Here is a 16,259-nt window from a genome sequence, read left to right on the forward strand (position 1 = left end):
TCTGAGAAGGTCTACTTCAATTAGGGAGCCAGGGAGCAGGGTCATAGGCCTCATAAAGAGACAAGAAATTCAGTCTTTAGATTTTACTGACTTACAAGGAAGAAAAAGTTTTACTCAAGACAGATCTCCATCTTAATTTTTTCAGTCATTACAATTCTCTCCCCATCCCCATACAAGGAAGAAAAAGTTTTACTCAAGACAGATCTCCATCTTAATTTTTTCAGTCATTACAATTCTCTCCCCATCCCCATACAAGGAAGAAAAAGTTTTACTCAAGACAGATCTCCATCTTAATTTTTTCAGTCATTACAATTCTCTCCCCATCCCCATTTGATAAGGTCCTATTGCTTATGGAAATTACTATGAAACACAGAGTAATTTCTCTCCTGTAACATTGGCTGGCAAAAAATTAGCACTCTGTCTACTGAATAAATAAAGAATTGTTAGTCACTTACTTTTCACTTTTAAAAAAATTCTCTCAAAAATTCTCTCAAGAATTCTCTCAAGATTATTTTTTCATTTTCATTGCTAGATTAAATATATAGATTTCATTGAAAATGAAAGCGTTAATTGCTCAGTCGTGTATGACTCTTTGCGACCCCATGGACTGTAGCTCACAAGGCTCCTCTGTCCATGGGATTCTACAGGCAAGAACAATGGAGTGGGTAGCCATTCCCTTCTCCAGGGGATCTTCCCGACCCAGGGATCCAACTTGGGTCTTCTGCATTGCAGTCGGATTCTTTACCATCTGAGCCACCAGAGAAGCCCAATAAATTCAGACAATTAGAACAAAAACAGAATGGAAAAAAAGAATACTTCAAACAATACTATGAAGTTGACTGAGAAAAAAAAATGGCAATTAAACCATCAGGGACAAAGAGTTAAAGAAACAAGCAGAAGGATTATCTGTCTACTAGATAACAAGGAAATAGTTATCTAGAAAGCCTAATTGAAAAGAATTTACAAAAGCAGAGAAAGGAACAAAAATTATGCATCAAGTCAGTGACCCAGATGTTGAAAATAGTAGTGAAAAATTATACACATCAGTGTAAGGGTTACTAGAAGTAAAGCATAAACTGTAAAACCCACACAAGAGAATAGTCACTCTACCAGATGAAGAAAGGCACCAAGATAAGACTACTGTTGCTGTTGCTGCTGCTGTTGTTGTTTAGTCACTAAGTCGTGTCCAACTCTTTGTGACCCTCATGGACTGTAACCCTCCAGGCTCCTTGGTCCAGGGGATTTCCCAGGCAAGAATACTGGAGTGGGTTGACATTTTCTTCTCCAGGGGATCTTCCCAACCCAAGGTTAGAACCTCCATCTCCTTGCAATAAGATTTACTGGACATAATTGTGTGGTGACACGCTAGACAATTAGGAGTAAAAGAAAAGAAAGTTTGACTCCAGAGACATAATGGATATAATTCCCTTTTTTTTTTGGCCACACAGTAAGTGGGATCCTAGTTCCCCAATCAGCAATCAAACCTGTGCCCTCTGCATTAGAAGCATGGAGTCTTAACCACTGAACCAACAGGGAAGTCCCAAAGAATGTCACTCCTAACACTCAGCTTTTGTCTTCCCAGAGCTGCTTCCTCTAGGGGACTGCATGCCACCTGCCACATTGAATCTCTATGAAGAATGCCGCTTGCAAACTCCCTGACTATATTTTTCAGGGTATGGACATCCACCCCATTTTAGGATGATGGAGCTGCTGAGGACTCAACAGGAGCCTGCATGCTCTTAGAAACTTAAAGCCTGGGGTGATTATGGGTAAAAGACAGCCAGATGTCTGAACAACTCTGTTAAAAGAAATAAAGAGAATAATAATATCCTGTGCATGCTAAGTTGCTTCAGTTGTGTCCGACTCTTTGCGACCCTATGATCTACAGCTCTCCAGGCTCCTCTGTCCATGAGATTCTCCAGGCAAGAATACTGGAACAGGATGCCATGTCCTCCTCCAAAGGATCTTCCAGACCCAGGGATCGAACCTGCATCTTTTGTGTCTCCTACAATGGCAGGCGGGTTCTTTACCATTAGTGCCACCTGGGAAGTCCAATAATGTCTTAAATAAATTAATACTTCATGTGCCAGCACTATTCCAACGATTTTACATACCACTGAGTTAACTCATACATAATTCCTTTCAACACCTCAATGGAGTAAATAAGCATGCCTATTTGACAGAGGAAGATACTGAGGCACAGGTAAGTGTAGTGATATGCCCAAGGTCACATATTGGTTGGTGTCAGAGTCAAGTGTTGATTCTAGGTAATCTGGCTCTTGAGGCTGCATTCCTAACCATCACTGTCCCTAAAGGGGAAGAGGAATGATAAGAACAGGAGAAGGGAGGGAAGTAAAAAGGAATAAAAAGCAAGAAAGAAAAGGCAAGAGGCAAAAAATGCATGTAAGCCTTTTCCAAATATAATATTGAAATTTCGTGGTATAAAATAGCACCAATCTCCTTAAAATTATAAAATAAACTAAAAGATGAAGATGTGGAAAAACACCAAAAAAACCCAAAAATTTCTCACTATACTAACTACCATGAGAATGCAGTACAATAGCTTGCTCCTTGGAAGAAAAGTTATGACAAATCTAGACAGCATACTAAAAAGCAGAGACATTACTTTGCTGACAAAGGTCCATATAGTCAGAGCTATGGTTTTTTCAGTAGTCCTGTACAGATGTGAGGGTTGGACCATAAAGAAGACTGGGCGCTAAAGAACTGATGCTTTCAAACCGTGGTGCTGGAGAAGACTCTTGAGAGTCCCTTGGACTGCAAGGAGATCAAACCAGTCAAACCTAAAGGAAATCAACCCTCAATATTCATTGGAAGAACTAATGCTAAAGCTCCAATACTTTGGCCACCTGATGAGAAGAGCTGACTCATTGGAAAAGACTGATGCTGGGAAAGAATGATGGCAAGAGAAGGGGATGACAGAGGATAAGATGGTTGAATGGCATTATTGACTCAACGGGCATGAGTTTGAGCAAACTTCAAGGACAGTGAAGGACAGGGAAGCCTGGCATGCTGCAGTCCATGGGGTGCAAGTCCAAAGTGTCGGACATGACTGAGTAACTGAACAACAAGGCACTCATGTACGTGGCCAAAAAGAAACAATTTGGTCTTTGAACACATACAGAAAACTTTCACCTACACAAGTTCAAAGTCACAAAACTTCAGAAATGTTTGTTAGAGCTGCACACATATACACATGGTAGTAAAATTATAATGGAATGATGAAAATACAAATCTCAGGACAGACATGGAGCAATTTCTAAGACCTGTCGTGTCTTCATACACTGGGAATTCCATAACAGGAAAACTAAAGACCTTGTGCTATTGTTACTACATCTGAAAGAAAGAAAAAAAAAAAGAAGCAGAAACTTTGAAAAAGATCAACACAATTGAAGAACAGCAAAAGACAGCCAATTTACAGAAAAGAAAATACAAGCAATTTTCACTTTAGAAGCCCTTGACCTGGGTTCTAGGTATATTTTCACTTTGACACCTATATATAACAAACCCATCTTGTAAATGCCAATGTACATTTCAGGAAAAATTATATTGAAACAAACACTTCCTTAGATCTAGTTTCAGAAAACATTCCTTTAGTCAAAAAGCTGAAGGGAGGCATTGATGAATGGTTTCCAATGTTAAATTTTACTGTGAAATGTCATCACTTTTCCAAAAAATGTAAGCACATTATATTTTGTTCTGAACAGTGAAGTGGTTAATGTTACTTCCACAAAATATGTTAATTTTCTGCTCCTTTAAGGCAATGTGAAAGAGGAAGTATTACCTTTATCTACAAAGCTATTTATAGAATTGTACAACATACATAGAAAAACACGTAAAAGATTGAAGTAACCAACAAATGGCATCAAAGTGTCTTTAATAAAGTGCATTTAGAAAACTGTTTTTTTAAAAGGCACAAGAAGATACTTAAGATGACTCAGGAAATTAGTTTTTATGATTTATCATTGTACTATTAAAATTACAGAAACAACCAAAATAAGCAATAGATATAGTATAGTCAGTCAGTTAGTTCAGTTCAGTCGCTCAGTCGTGTCTGACTCTTTGTGACCCCATGACTTGGAGCACGCCAGGCCTCCCTGTCCATCACCAGCTCCCGGAGTTCACTCAAACTCACGTCCATCGAGTTGGTGATGGCATCCAGCCATCTCATTCTCTGTCGTCCCCATCTCCTCCTGCCGCTAATCCCTCCCAGCATCAGAGTCTTTTCCAATGAGTCAATTCTTTGCATCAGGTGGCCAAAGTATTGGAGTTTCAGCTTTAGCATCGGTCCTTCCAAAGAACACCCAGGGCTGATCTCCTTTAGAATGGACTGGTTGGATCTCCTTGCAGTCCAAGGGACTCTCAAGAGTCTTCTCCAACACCACAGTTCAAAAGCATCAATTCTTCAGTGCTCAGCTTTCTTCATAGTCCAACTCTCACATCTATACATGACTACTGGAAAAACCACAGCCTTGACTAGATGGACCTTTGTTGGCAAAGTAATATCTCTGCTTTTCAATATGCTATCTAGGTTGGTCATAACTTTCCTTCCAAGGAGTAAGCATCTTTTAATTTCATGGCTGCACATCTGCAGTGATTTTGGAGCCCCAAAACATAAAGTCTGACACTGTTTCCCCAGCTATTTCCCATGAAGTGATGGGATCAGATGCCATGATCTTCATTTTCTGAATGTTGAGTTTTAAAGTCAACTTTTTCACTCTCCTTTCACTTTCATCAAGAGGCTTTTTAGTTCCTCTTCACTTTCTGCCATAAGGGTGGTGTCATCTGCATATCTGGGGTTATTGATATTTCTCCCAGCAATCTTGATTCCAGCTTGTCCTTCTTCCAGCCCAGCGTTTCTCATGATGTACTCTGCATATAAATTAAATAAGCAGGGTGACAATATACAGCGTTGACATACTCCTTTTCCTATTTGGAACCAGTCTGTTGTTCCATGTCCAGTTCTAACAGTTGCTTCCTGACCTGCATATAGGTTTCTCAAGAGGCAGGTCAGGTGGTCTGGTATTCCCATCTCTTTCAGAGTTTTCCACAGTTTATTGTGATGCACACAGTCAAAGGCTTTGACATAGTCAATAAAGCAGTAATAGATGTTTTTCTGGAACTCTCTTGCTTTTTCCATGATCCAGCAGATGTTGGCAATTTTATCTCTGATTCCTCTGCCTTTTCTAAAACCAGCTCGAACATCAGGAAGTTCACAGTTCATGTATTGCTGAAGCCTGGCTTGGAGAATTTTGAGCATTACTTTACTAGTGTGTGAGATAAGTGCAATTGTGCGGTAGTTTGAGCATTCTTTGGCATTGCCTTTCTTTGGGATTGGGATGAAAACTGACCTTTTCCAGTCCTGTGGCCACTGCTGAGTTTTCCAAATTTGCTGGCATATTGAGTGCAGCACTTTCACGGCATCATCTTTCAGGATTTGAAATAGCTCAACTGGAATTCCATCACCTCCACTACCTTTGTTCATAATGATGCTTTCTAAGGCCCACTTGACTTCACATTCCAGGATGTCTCGCTCTAGGTGAGTGATTACACCAAGTGATTATCTTGGTCGTGATACATCCATAAAATGGAACACTATTTTGTCCTTGAGCTTTCCAAGTGGCTCAGTGGTAAAGAATCTACCTGCCAATGTAGGAGATGCAAGAGATATGGGTTTGATCCCTGGATCAAGAAGATCCCCTGGAGTAAGAAATGGCAACCCACTGCAGTATTTTTGCTTGGAAAATTCCATAGAGAGGGGAGCCCGGCAGACTATAGTCCATGGGGTTGCAAAGAGTTGGAAGTGACTGAGCACACACACATTTTGTCCTGATAAAAATTAAGTGGCTCAGTATGTCTTCACATAGACACAACATGTAATGTGAAAACAAAGGAAGATACAGCATAGTGTAATATGATCCCATACTTATAGAAAACAATTTAAACTATATTAATATGCAAATGTTTACACAGAAAAAGTCTTACTTTGAACAAAGTTATTAAAAGTGATTGCCTTTAGGGACTAAAATGTGAAAGGAGAAATTTATTAATTTCTGAATTTAGCAAGTCATTTTATAAGAGTTGTATAATATTTTCAAATTTTAAAAAGTTTAATCTGTATTGAAATAAACATAATCCTTTAGAAAAATATAAATGCATTTCAATGTTAAGGAAAGTATTAGACATATCTAGGCATTAAAACCTAAGGAACTTGCCTATTTAATATAACATGAACCACAGCCTAACTTAGTTAAAATGTTAGGATATTTGCCAGCTCTTCAGTTTTGTACAAAGACCTTAGCTTAAACTGTGCCACTTACTGGCTGGGTTTACCTTAAGCAAGCTTTTTAATCCAAAATTCAGTTTCTTCTGTAAAATTTCAATAATATCAATCATGAGTATGTTTGCAGGCATATCATAAAGAACTTGAAAGACTGATAAATAATGTGTTTTCAATAAGCAATAATGATAATTATTACATTATTACATAATGGTGGCCATCTATGTAGATTGCAATAAGAAAAAAATATACCAGTCTTGTCATTATCTTATTAATTAATCAAAAAATATTTACGATATGTAAATTATGTGTTAAGTTAGTATGGTATTTATTATTGAATAAATTTGATGTGTAACATTTTGCTAAGTTTAAGGTATAAAGCTTATTACATAGACACATTTACATATTGTAGTATGATTGATGATATAGCAGTATTTATCACATTACATGATTATAGACATTATAGACAATATTACTGTCTATATTTATTATATGCTTTGGATCTGGATGGCTTACTCACTACTCACTTCGAGTTTGTACCCATAAACACCATCATTCTTAGCCATCGCCTTTTTCTGGTAACCACCATTTTCACCTCTTTTTTATATGTCTAATTTTTTTAGATTCCATATATAAGTGATCTAATACGGTACTTGTCCCTCCGTCTGACTTATTTCAAGTAGCATAATGTGCTCAAGGTCCATCCATGGTGTCACAAATGGGAAGATACCTTTCTTAATACTGAACAATATCCCACTGTGTATAATACCATATCCTTTTTACCCATTCATTCATTTATGGGTATTTGAACTGTTTCCCTATTTTGGCTATTATGAATAGTGCTGCATTAAGTGTGGAGTTCATATATACTGTCAAAAATCCTGTAGTCATTTCTTTTAGCTTATACCCAGAAGTGGAATAGCTGGATCATATGGTAGATCTATTTTTAATTTTTTGAGGAAACTTTACATTGTTTGCCACACTGGTTGGGCCAATTTACATTCCCATCAACAACATGTAAGGGTTCTCTTCTCACCACAGACTTGATAGCATCTGTTGTCTCTTGCCTTCTTGATGATAGCCATTTTAACAGATGGGAGATGAGGATATCTCACGGTGGTTTTTATTTGCATTTGCCTTATGATTAGTGATGTTAAACATCTTTTCATGTGTCTGTTGGCCACTTCGATGTCTTCTTTAGACAAACGACTGTTCAGTTCTTCTGCCCATTTTTTAATTGGACTGTTTGCTTTTCTGTTATAAGCCCCTGTTGAATACATGATTTGCAAAATTTGTCTCCCATTCTGTACATTCTTTTTAATTGTTTATGATACTGTACAGAAGTTTTTGAATTTGATATAGTTGCATTTGTGGATTTTTTTCTTTGTTGTTTATGATTTTGGCATCATGCTCAAAAAATTATTGCCAAGACCAGTATCAATGAGCTTTATCTCTAAGTTTTCTTCTAGTTTTACCGTATCAGATCTTGTATTTAACTCTTTAATCCATCTTGAGTTAACGTTTGTGAGTGTTGTGAGATAGGGGTCCAATTTCACTGCTCTTCATGTGTTTCTCCAGTTTTCCCACCATCATTTATTGAAAAGACTTCGCTTTCCCACTGAGTATTCCTGGCTCACTTTTCAAATATTAGATGACCATATATGATGGGATTTAATTTTAGGGTTTCTATTCTATCCTATCGGAGAAGATGATGGCACCCCACTCCAGTACTCTTGCCTGGAAAATCCCATGGATGGAAGAGCCTGGTAAGCTGCAGTCCATGGGGTCGCGAAGAGTCGGACACGACTGAGTGCCTTCCCTTTCACTTTTCACTTTCATGCATTGGAGAAGGAAATGGCAACCCACTCCATGGTTCTTGCCTGGAGAGTCCCAGGGACGGGGGAGCCTGGTGGGCTGCTGTCTATGGGGTCGCACAGAGTCAGACACGACTGAATCGACTTAGCAGCAGCAGCAGCAGCATTCTGTCCTATTAGTCAATGTGTCTATTTTTGTGTCAGATCAACACCGCTTTTCTTACTATGACTTTCTATTATACTATGAAATCCAGAAGTGTGATACCTCCAGCTTTGGTTTTTTTGTCTCAGGATTGCTTTGGCTACTCAGAGTCTTTGTGGTTCCTCATAAATTTTAGGATTGTTTCTTCTATTTCTGTAAAGAATACCTTTGGTGTTTGGGTGGGGATAGCACTGACTCTGTAGATGGTTTGGCGGTTATATGGGTATTTTAACATATTACTTATTCCAATCTAAGAATACAGGATGCCTTTCTATTTGTTTGTGTTCTTCATTTTCTTCTAGCAGATTTTTGTAGTTTTCATTGTGCGTATCTTTTACTTCCTTGATTAAACTTATCATATGGGTTTTGATTTTACTGTGAATGAGATTCTATAATTTATTGTTTTTTCGGCTGTTTCATCATTAGTGTAAAGGAATTCAATTGATTTCTGTCTAAACTCAAATCCTACAACTTTACTGAAATTGTTGATTAAGTCAGCAGTTCTTAAGGAATTCTTTGGGATTTTCTATATATAGTATCAGTTGTTGTTCAGTCATTCAGTCATATCCAACTCTTTGAAGTCTGATGGGCTGCAGCACACCAGGCTTCCCTGTCCATTACCAACTCCTGGAGCTTGCTCAAACTCAAGTCCATTGAGTCAGTGATACCATCCAACCATCTTCTCCTCTGTTACCCCCTTCTCCTCCTGCCTTCAACTTTCTCAGCATCAGGGTCTTTTCCAATGAATCAGTTCTTCGCATCAGGTGGCCAAAGTATTGGAGTTTCAGCTTCAGCATCAGTCCTTCCAATGAATGCTGCTGCTGCTAAGTCACTTCAGTCATGTCTGACTCTGTGCGACCCCATAGACAGCAGCCACAGGCTCTGCCGTCCCTGGGATTCTTCAGGCAAGAACACTGGAGTGGGTTGCCATTTCCTTCTCCAATGCATGAAAGTGAAATGAATATTCAGGACTGCTTTCCTTTAAGATTGAATGGTTTGATCTCCTTGCAGTCCAAGAGACTCTCAAGAGTCTTCTCTAATGCCACAGTTCAGGAGCATCAGTTCTTTAATGCTCAGCCTTCTTTATGGTTCAACTGTCACATGCATACATGACTACTGGAGAAATCTTACCTTTGACTATACAGATTTGTTGGCAAATAAATGTCTCCGCTTTTTCATATGCCGTCTAGGTTTGTCATAGCTTTTCTTCCAAGGAGCAAACATCTTTTAACTTCATGGCTGAAGTCACCATCTGCAGTGATTTTGTAACCCCCCAAAATAAAGTCTCTCACTGTTTCCATTGTTTCCCCATCTGCCATGAAGTGATGGCACAGGATGCCATGATCTTAGTTTTTTGAATGTTGACTTTGAAGCCAGCTTCTTCACTCTCCTTTTTCACCTTCATCAAGAGGCTGTTTAGTTCCTCTTCACTTTCTGCCATAAGGGTGGTGTAATCTGCGTATCTGAGGTTATTGATATCTCTCCTGGCAATCTTTTTAACTAATTATTTTAATTGGAGGCCAATAAGAAGCTGAAGTTGAACGGTTCTATGAAGACCTACAAGACCTTTTAGAACTAACACCCAAAAAAGATGTCCTTTTCATTATAGGGGACTGGAATGCAAAAGTAGGAAGTCAAGAAACACCTGGCATAACAGGCAAATTTGGCCTTGGAATACGGAATGAAGCAGGGCAAAGACTAATAGAGTTTTGCCAAGAAAATGCACTGGTCATAACAAACACCCTCTTCCAACAACACAAGAGAAGACTCTACACATGGACATCACCAGATGGTCAACACCGAAATCAGATTCTTACATTCTTTGCAGCCAAAGATGGAGAAGCTCTATACAGTCAGCAAAAACAAGACCAGGAGCTGACTGTGGCTCAGACCATGAACTCCTTATTGCCAAATTCAGACTGAAATTGAAGAAAGTAGGGAAAACCACTAGACCATTCAGGGATGACCTAAATCAAATCCCTTATGACTATACAGTGGAAGTGAGAAATAGATTTAAGGGCCTAGATCTGATAGATAGAGTGCCTGATGAACTATGGAATGAGGTTCGTGACATTGTACAAGAGACAGGGATCAAGACCATCCCCATGGAAAAGAAATGCAAAAAAGCAAAATGGCTGTCTGGGGAGGCCTTACAAATAGCTGTGAAAAGAAGAGAAGCGAAAAGCAAAGGAGAAAAGGAAAGATATAAACATCTGAATGCAGAGTTCCAAAGAATAGCAAGAAGAGATAAGAAAGCCTTCTTCACTATCAATGTAAATAAAGAGAGGAAAACAACAGAATGGGAAAGACTAGGGATCTCTTCAAGAAAATCAGAGATACCAAGGGAACACTTCATGCAAAGATGGGCTCAATAAAGGACAGAAATGATATGGACTTAACAGAGGCAGAAGATATTAAGAAGAGATGGCAAGAATATACAGAAGAACTGTACAAAAAAGATCTTTACAACCCAGATAATCACGATGGTGTGATCACTCACCTAGAGCCAGATATCCTGGAATGTGAAGTCAAGTGGGCCTTAGAAAGCATCACTACGAACAAAGCTAGTGGAGGTGATGGAATTCCAGTTGAGCTATTCCAAATCCTGAAAGATGATGCCGTGAAAGTGCTGCACTCAATATGCCAGCAAATTTGGAAAACTCAGCAGTGGCCACAGGACTGGAAAAAGCCAGTTTTCATTCCAATCCCAAAGAAAGGCAATGCCAAAGAATGCTCAAACTACCACACAATTGCAGTCATCTCACACGCTAGTAAAGTAATGCTCAAAATTCTCCAAGCTAGGCTTCAGCAATATGTGAACCATGAACTTCCTGAAGTTCAAGCTGGTTTTAGAAAAGGCAGAGGAATCAGAGATAAAATTGCCAACATCTGCTGGATCATGGAAAAAGCAAGAGAGTTCCAGAAAAACATCTATTTCTGCTTTATTGACTATGCCAAAGCCTTTGACTGTGTGCATCACAATCAACTGTGGAAAATTCTGAAAGAGATGGGAATACCAGACCACCTGATCTGCCTCTTGAGAAATGTGTATGCAGGTCAGGAAGCAACAGTTAGAACTGGACATGGAACAACAGACTGGTTCCAAATAGGAAAAGGAATACGTCAAGGCTGTATATTGTCACCCTGTTTATTTAACTTATATGCAGAGTACATCATGAGAAACGCTGGACTGGAAGAAACACAAGCTGGAATCAAGGTTGCCGGGAGAAATATCAATAACCTCAGATATGCAGAGGACACCACCCTTATGGCAGAAAGTGAAGAGGAACTCAAAAGCCTCTTGATGAAAGTGAAAGAGGAGAGTGAAAAAGTTGGCTTAAAGCTCAACATTCAGAAAACTAAGATCATGGCATCTGGTCCCATCACTTCATGGGAAATGGCTGGGGAAACAGTGGAAACAGTGTCAGACTTTATTTTTCTGGGCTCCAAAATCACTACAGATGGTGACTGCAGCCATGAAATTAAAAGACGCTTACTCCTTGGAAGGAAAGTTATGACCAACCTAGATAGCGTATTCAAAAGCAGAGACATCACTTTGCCAACAAAGTTTCATCTAGTCAAGGCTATGGTTTTTCCTGTGGTCATGTATGGATGTGAGAATTGGACTGTGAAGAAGACTGAGCACTGAAGAATTGATGCTTTTGAACTATGGTGTTGGAGAAGACTCTTGAGAGTCCCTTGGACTGCAAGGAGATCCAACCAGTCCATTCTGAAGGAGATCAGCCCTGGGATTTCTTTGGAAGGAATGATGCTAAAGCTGAAAACCAGTACTTTGGCCACCTCATGCAAAGAGTTGACTCATTGGAAAAGACTGTGATGCTGGGCGGGATTGGGGGCAAGAGGAGAAGGGGATGACAGAGGATAGATGGTTGGATGGCATCACTGACTCGATGGACGTGAGTCTGAGTGAACTCCGGGAGTTGGTGATGGACAGGGAGGCCTGGCGTGTTGCGATTCATGGGGTCGCAAAGAGTCCAACACGATGAGCAACTGATCTGATCTGATCTGAATTACTTTACAACATTGTAGTGGTTTTTTTTCGCCATTCATCCACATGAATCAGCCATGGGTGTACATGTGTCCCCCATCCTGAATCCCTCTCCTACCTCCCTCCTCATCCCATCCCTCAGGGACATCCCAGTGCACTGGCCCTGAGCATCCTGTCTCATGCATCAAAGCTGGACTGGCGATCTGTTTCACATATGGTAATATACATGTTTCAATGGTATTTTCTCAAATCGTCCCACCCTCACCTCCTCCCACAGAGTCCAAAAGTCTGTTCTTTACATCTGTGTCTCTTTTGCTGTCTCACATATAGGGTCATCGTTACCATCTTTCTAAATTCCATATATATGCATTAATATACTTTAGTGGTGTTTTTCTTTCTGACTTACTTCACTCTGTATAATAGGCTCCAGTTTCATTCACCTCATTAGAACTGATTCAAATGCATTCTTTTTATTTTTTTAATTTATTTAATTGGAGGCTAATTACTTTACAATATTGTAGTGGATTTTGCCATACACTGACATGAATTAGCCATAGGTATACATGTGTTCCCTATACTGAACCGCTCTCCCACCTCCCTCCCCATCCCATCCCTCAAGGTCATCCCAGTGCACCAGCCCTGAGCACCCTGTCTCATGCATCAAACCTCGACTGGTGACCTATTTCACATATGATAATATACATGTTTCAATGCTATTCTCTCAAATCATCCCACCCTCTCCCTCTCACACAGAGTCTAAAAGTCTGTTCTTTACATCTCTGTCTCTTTTGCTATCTTGCATATAGGGTCATCATTACCATCTTTTTAAAATTCCATATATATGCATTAATATATTGTATTGGTGTTTTTCTTTCTCACTTACTTTAGTCTGTATAATAGGCTCCAGTTTCATCCACCTCATTAGAACTGATTCAAATGCAGTCTTTTTAAAAGCTAAGTAATATTCCATTGTGCATATGTACCATGGCTTTCTTATCCATTCATCTGCTGATGGGCATCTAGGTTGCTTCCATATCCTGGCTATTATAAACAGTGCTGCAGTGAACACTGGGTTACACACGTCTCTTTCAATTCTGGTTTCCTTGGTGTATATGCCCAGGAGTGGGACTGCTGGGTCATATGGCAGTTCTATTTCCAGTTTTTTAAGGAATCTCTATACTGTTCTCCATAGTGGCTGTACTAGTTTGCATTCCCACCAACAGTGTAAGAGGGTTCCCTTTTCTCTGCACCCTCTCCAGCATTTATTGTTTGTAGACCTTTGGATCGCAGCCATTCCAACTGGCATGAGATGGAACCTCATTGTGGTTTTTATTTCAAATGCATTCTTTGTAATGGCCGAGTAATATTCCATCATGTATATGTACCACAGCTTTCTTATCCATTCATCTGCCGATGGACATCTAGGTTGCTTCTATGTCCTAGCTATTGTAAACAGTGCTGCAATGAACATTGGGATACATGTATCTCTTTCAATTCTAGTTTCCTCAGTGTGTATGCCCAGCAGTGGGATTGCTGTCTCCCAGCAATCTTGATTCCAGCTTGTGCTTCATCCAGCCCAGCATTTTGCATCATGTACTCTGCATATAAGTTAAATAAGCAGGGTGACAATATACAGCCTTGACATACTCCCTTCCTAATCTGGAACCAGTCAGTTGTTCCGTGTCTGGTTCTAACTATTGCTTTTTAACCTGCAAGCAGATTTCATAGGAGGCAGGTAAGGTGACCTGGTAGCCCCATCTCTTTAAGAATTTTTCACAGTTTGTTGTGATCCACACAAAGACTTTAGCATAGTTAATGAAGCACAAGTAGATGTTTTTCTGGAATTCTCTTGCCTTTCCTATGATCCAGTTGATGTTGGCAGTTTGATATCTGGTTTGTCTCCCTTTTCTAAATTCAGCTTGAACATCTAGAAGTTCAAAGTTCATGTACTGTTGTAACTTAGCTGGAGAATTTTCAGCATTACTTTGTTAGCCTGTGAAATGAGTGCAGTTTTGTGGAAGTTTGAGCATTCTTTCAGAGAAGGCAATGGCACCCCACTCCAGTACTCTTGCCTGGAAAATCCCATGGATAGAGGAGCCTGGTGGGCTGCAGTCCATGGGGTCGCTAAGAGTTGGACACGACTGAGCAACTTCACTTTCACTTTTCACTTTAATGCATTGGAGAAGGAAATGGCAACCCACTCCAGTGTTCTTGCCTGGAGAATCCCAGGCACAGTGGAGCCTGGTGGGCTGCTATCTATGGGGTCGCACAGAGTTGGACACGACTGAAGAGACTTAGCAGCAGCAACAGCAGAGCATTCTTTGGCATTGCCTTTCTTTGGGCTTGGAATGAAAACTGATTTTTCCAGTCCTGTGGCCACTGCGGAGTTTTCCAAGTTTCCTGGCATATTGAATGCAGCATTTTCACAGCATCATCTTTTAGGATTTGGAATAGCTCAGCTGGAATTCCATCACCTCCACTAGCTTTGTTCATAGTGATGCTTCCTAGGGCCCACTTGACTTCCAGGATGTCTGGTTCTAGGTGAGTGATCAAACCATCACGGTTATCTGGGTCAGTAAGATCATTTTGTATAGTTCTTCTGTCTATTCTTGTCACCTCTTAATATCGTCTACTTCTATCATCCATACCATTTCTATCATCAGCAAATAATGAGTTTTACTCCTTCCTTTCCAATTTGGATGCCTTTCTTTGTCTTGCCTAATTACTCTAGCTAGAACTTCCAGTACTGTACTGAGTAGGAGTGGTAAGATCATTTCCTTGATCTCGATCTTAGAGGAAATATTTTCAATTTCTCTACATTAAGAATAATGTTAGCTGGGTTTGTCATGCATGGGCTATATTATTTTAAGGTATATTCTTTCTGTACTCAGTCTGTTAAGGGTTTTTATCATCAAAAGATGTTGTATTCTGTCAAATGCTTTTTCTGAATCTATTGAGATGACCATATGATTTTTGTCTTTCATTTTATTGATATGATGATATATTATATTTACTAATTTGCATATATCAAATAGTCCTTGCATCCCAGTGATATATCCCACTTGGTCATAGTGTCCAAAGTGTTCTTGAATTCAGTTAACTAACATTTTGTTGAGAATTTTTTTCACCTATGTTCATGAGGGATAGTGGTCTACAGTTTTCTTTTCTTGTTGCGTCCTTATCTAGTCTTGGTATCAAAATAATGCTTGCAGAATGAGTTTGGACATGTTCTTCAACATTTTGGAAAAATTTGAAAAGTATTGGTGTTCACATTTTCTTTAAATATTAGGTAGAATTCTGAAGTGATCCCATCTGATCCTGGAGTTTTCTGTTAGAAGTTTCAAAATTACCAATTCAGTCTCTTTACTCATTATTGTCTGTTCAGATTTGCTTTTTTTTTTTTTTCCTAATTTAATCTTGGTAGGTTGTTTGCTTCTAGAAATGTACCCATTTCTTCTAGGTTGTATAATTTTTGGTGTAGATGCTCAATAGCAGTCTCTTTGGATTCTATGTATTTCTGTAGCATCAGTTGTGATATCTCTTCTTTCATTTCTAAATTTATTTGAGTCCCCTTTTTGTCTAGGTTTGTCAATTTTGCTTATCTTTTTTTGAAGAATCAGTTCTTAATTTTGTTGATCCTTTTTATTGCTTTTGTGGTCTCTAGTTCATTTATTTACATTCTGATCCTTATTTCCTTCTTTCTGCTGACTTTGAACTTCATTTGTTCTTTTTCTAGCTCCTTGAGGAGTAAAGTTTGGTTACTCAATTGAGATGAAATTTCTTAATATATACATTTATTGCTATAAACTTTCCTCTCAGAACTACTTTTGCTGAATCTCACAGTATTTGATATGTTATGTTTTAATTTTCATTTGTTTTGAGACAATTTTTTATTTCCCTTTTGATTTTTCTTTTGATCCAGTGGTTGTCTAGAAG

General features: G+C 39.1%; 1 protein-coding gene across 5 annotated transcripts in view; it reads right to left on the minus strand.

Moving 5' to 3' along the window:
* The window catches only part of SPATA17 (spermatogenesis associated 17), a 249,351-nt gene that overhangs the window by 217,550 nt on the left and 15,542 nt on the right, over positions 1–16,259 (minus strand). The gene's annotated exons all lie outside the window — the stretch shown is intronic.

Source organism: Bos grunniens, chromosome 16 (assembly GCF_055505025.1).
Source record: "Bos grunniens cultivar Pamir isolate PY7600 chromosome 16, Bosgru_T2T1.0, whole genome shotgun sequence".
NCBI lineage: Eukaryota > Metazoa > Chordata > Mammalia > Artiodactyla > Bovidae > Bos > Bos grunniens.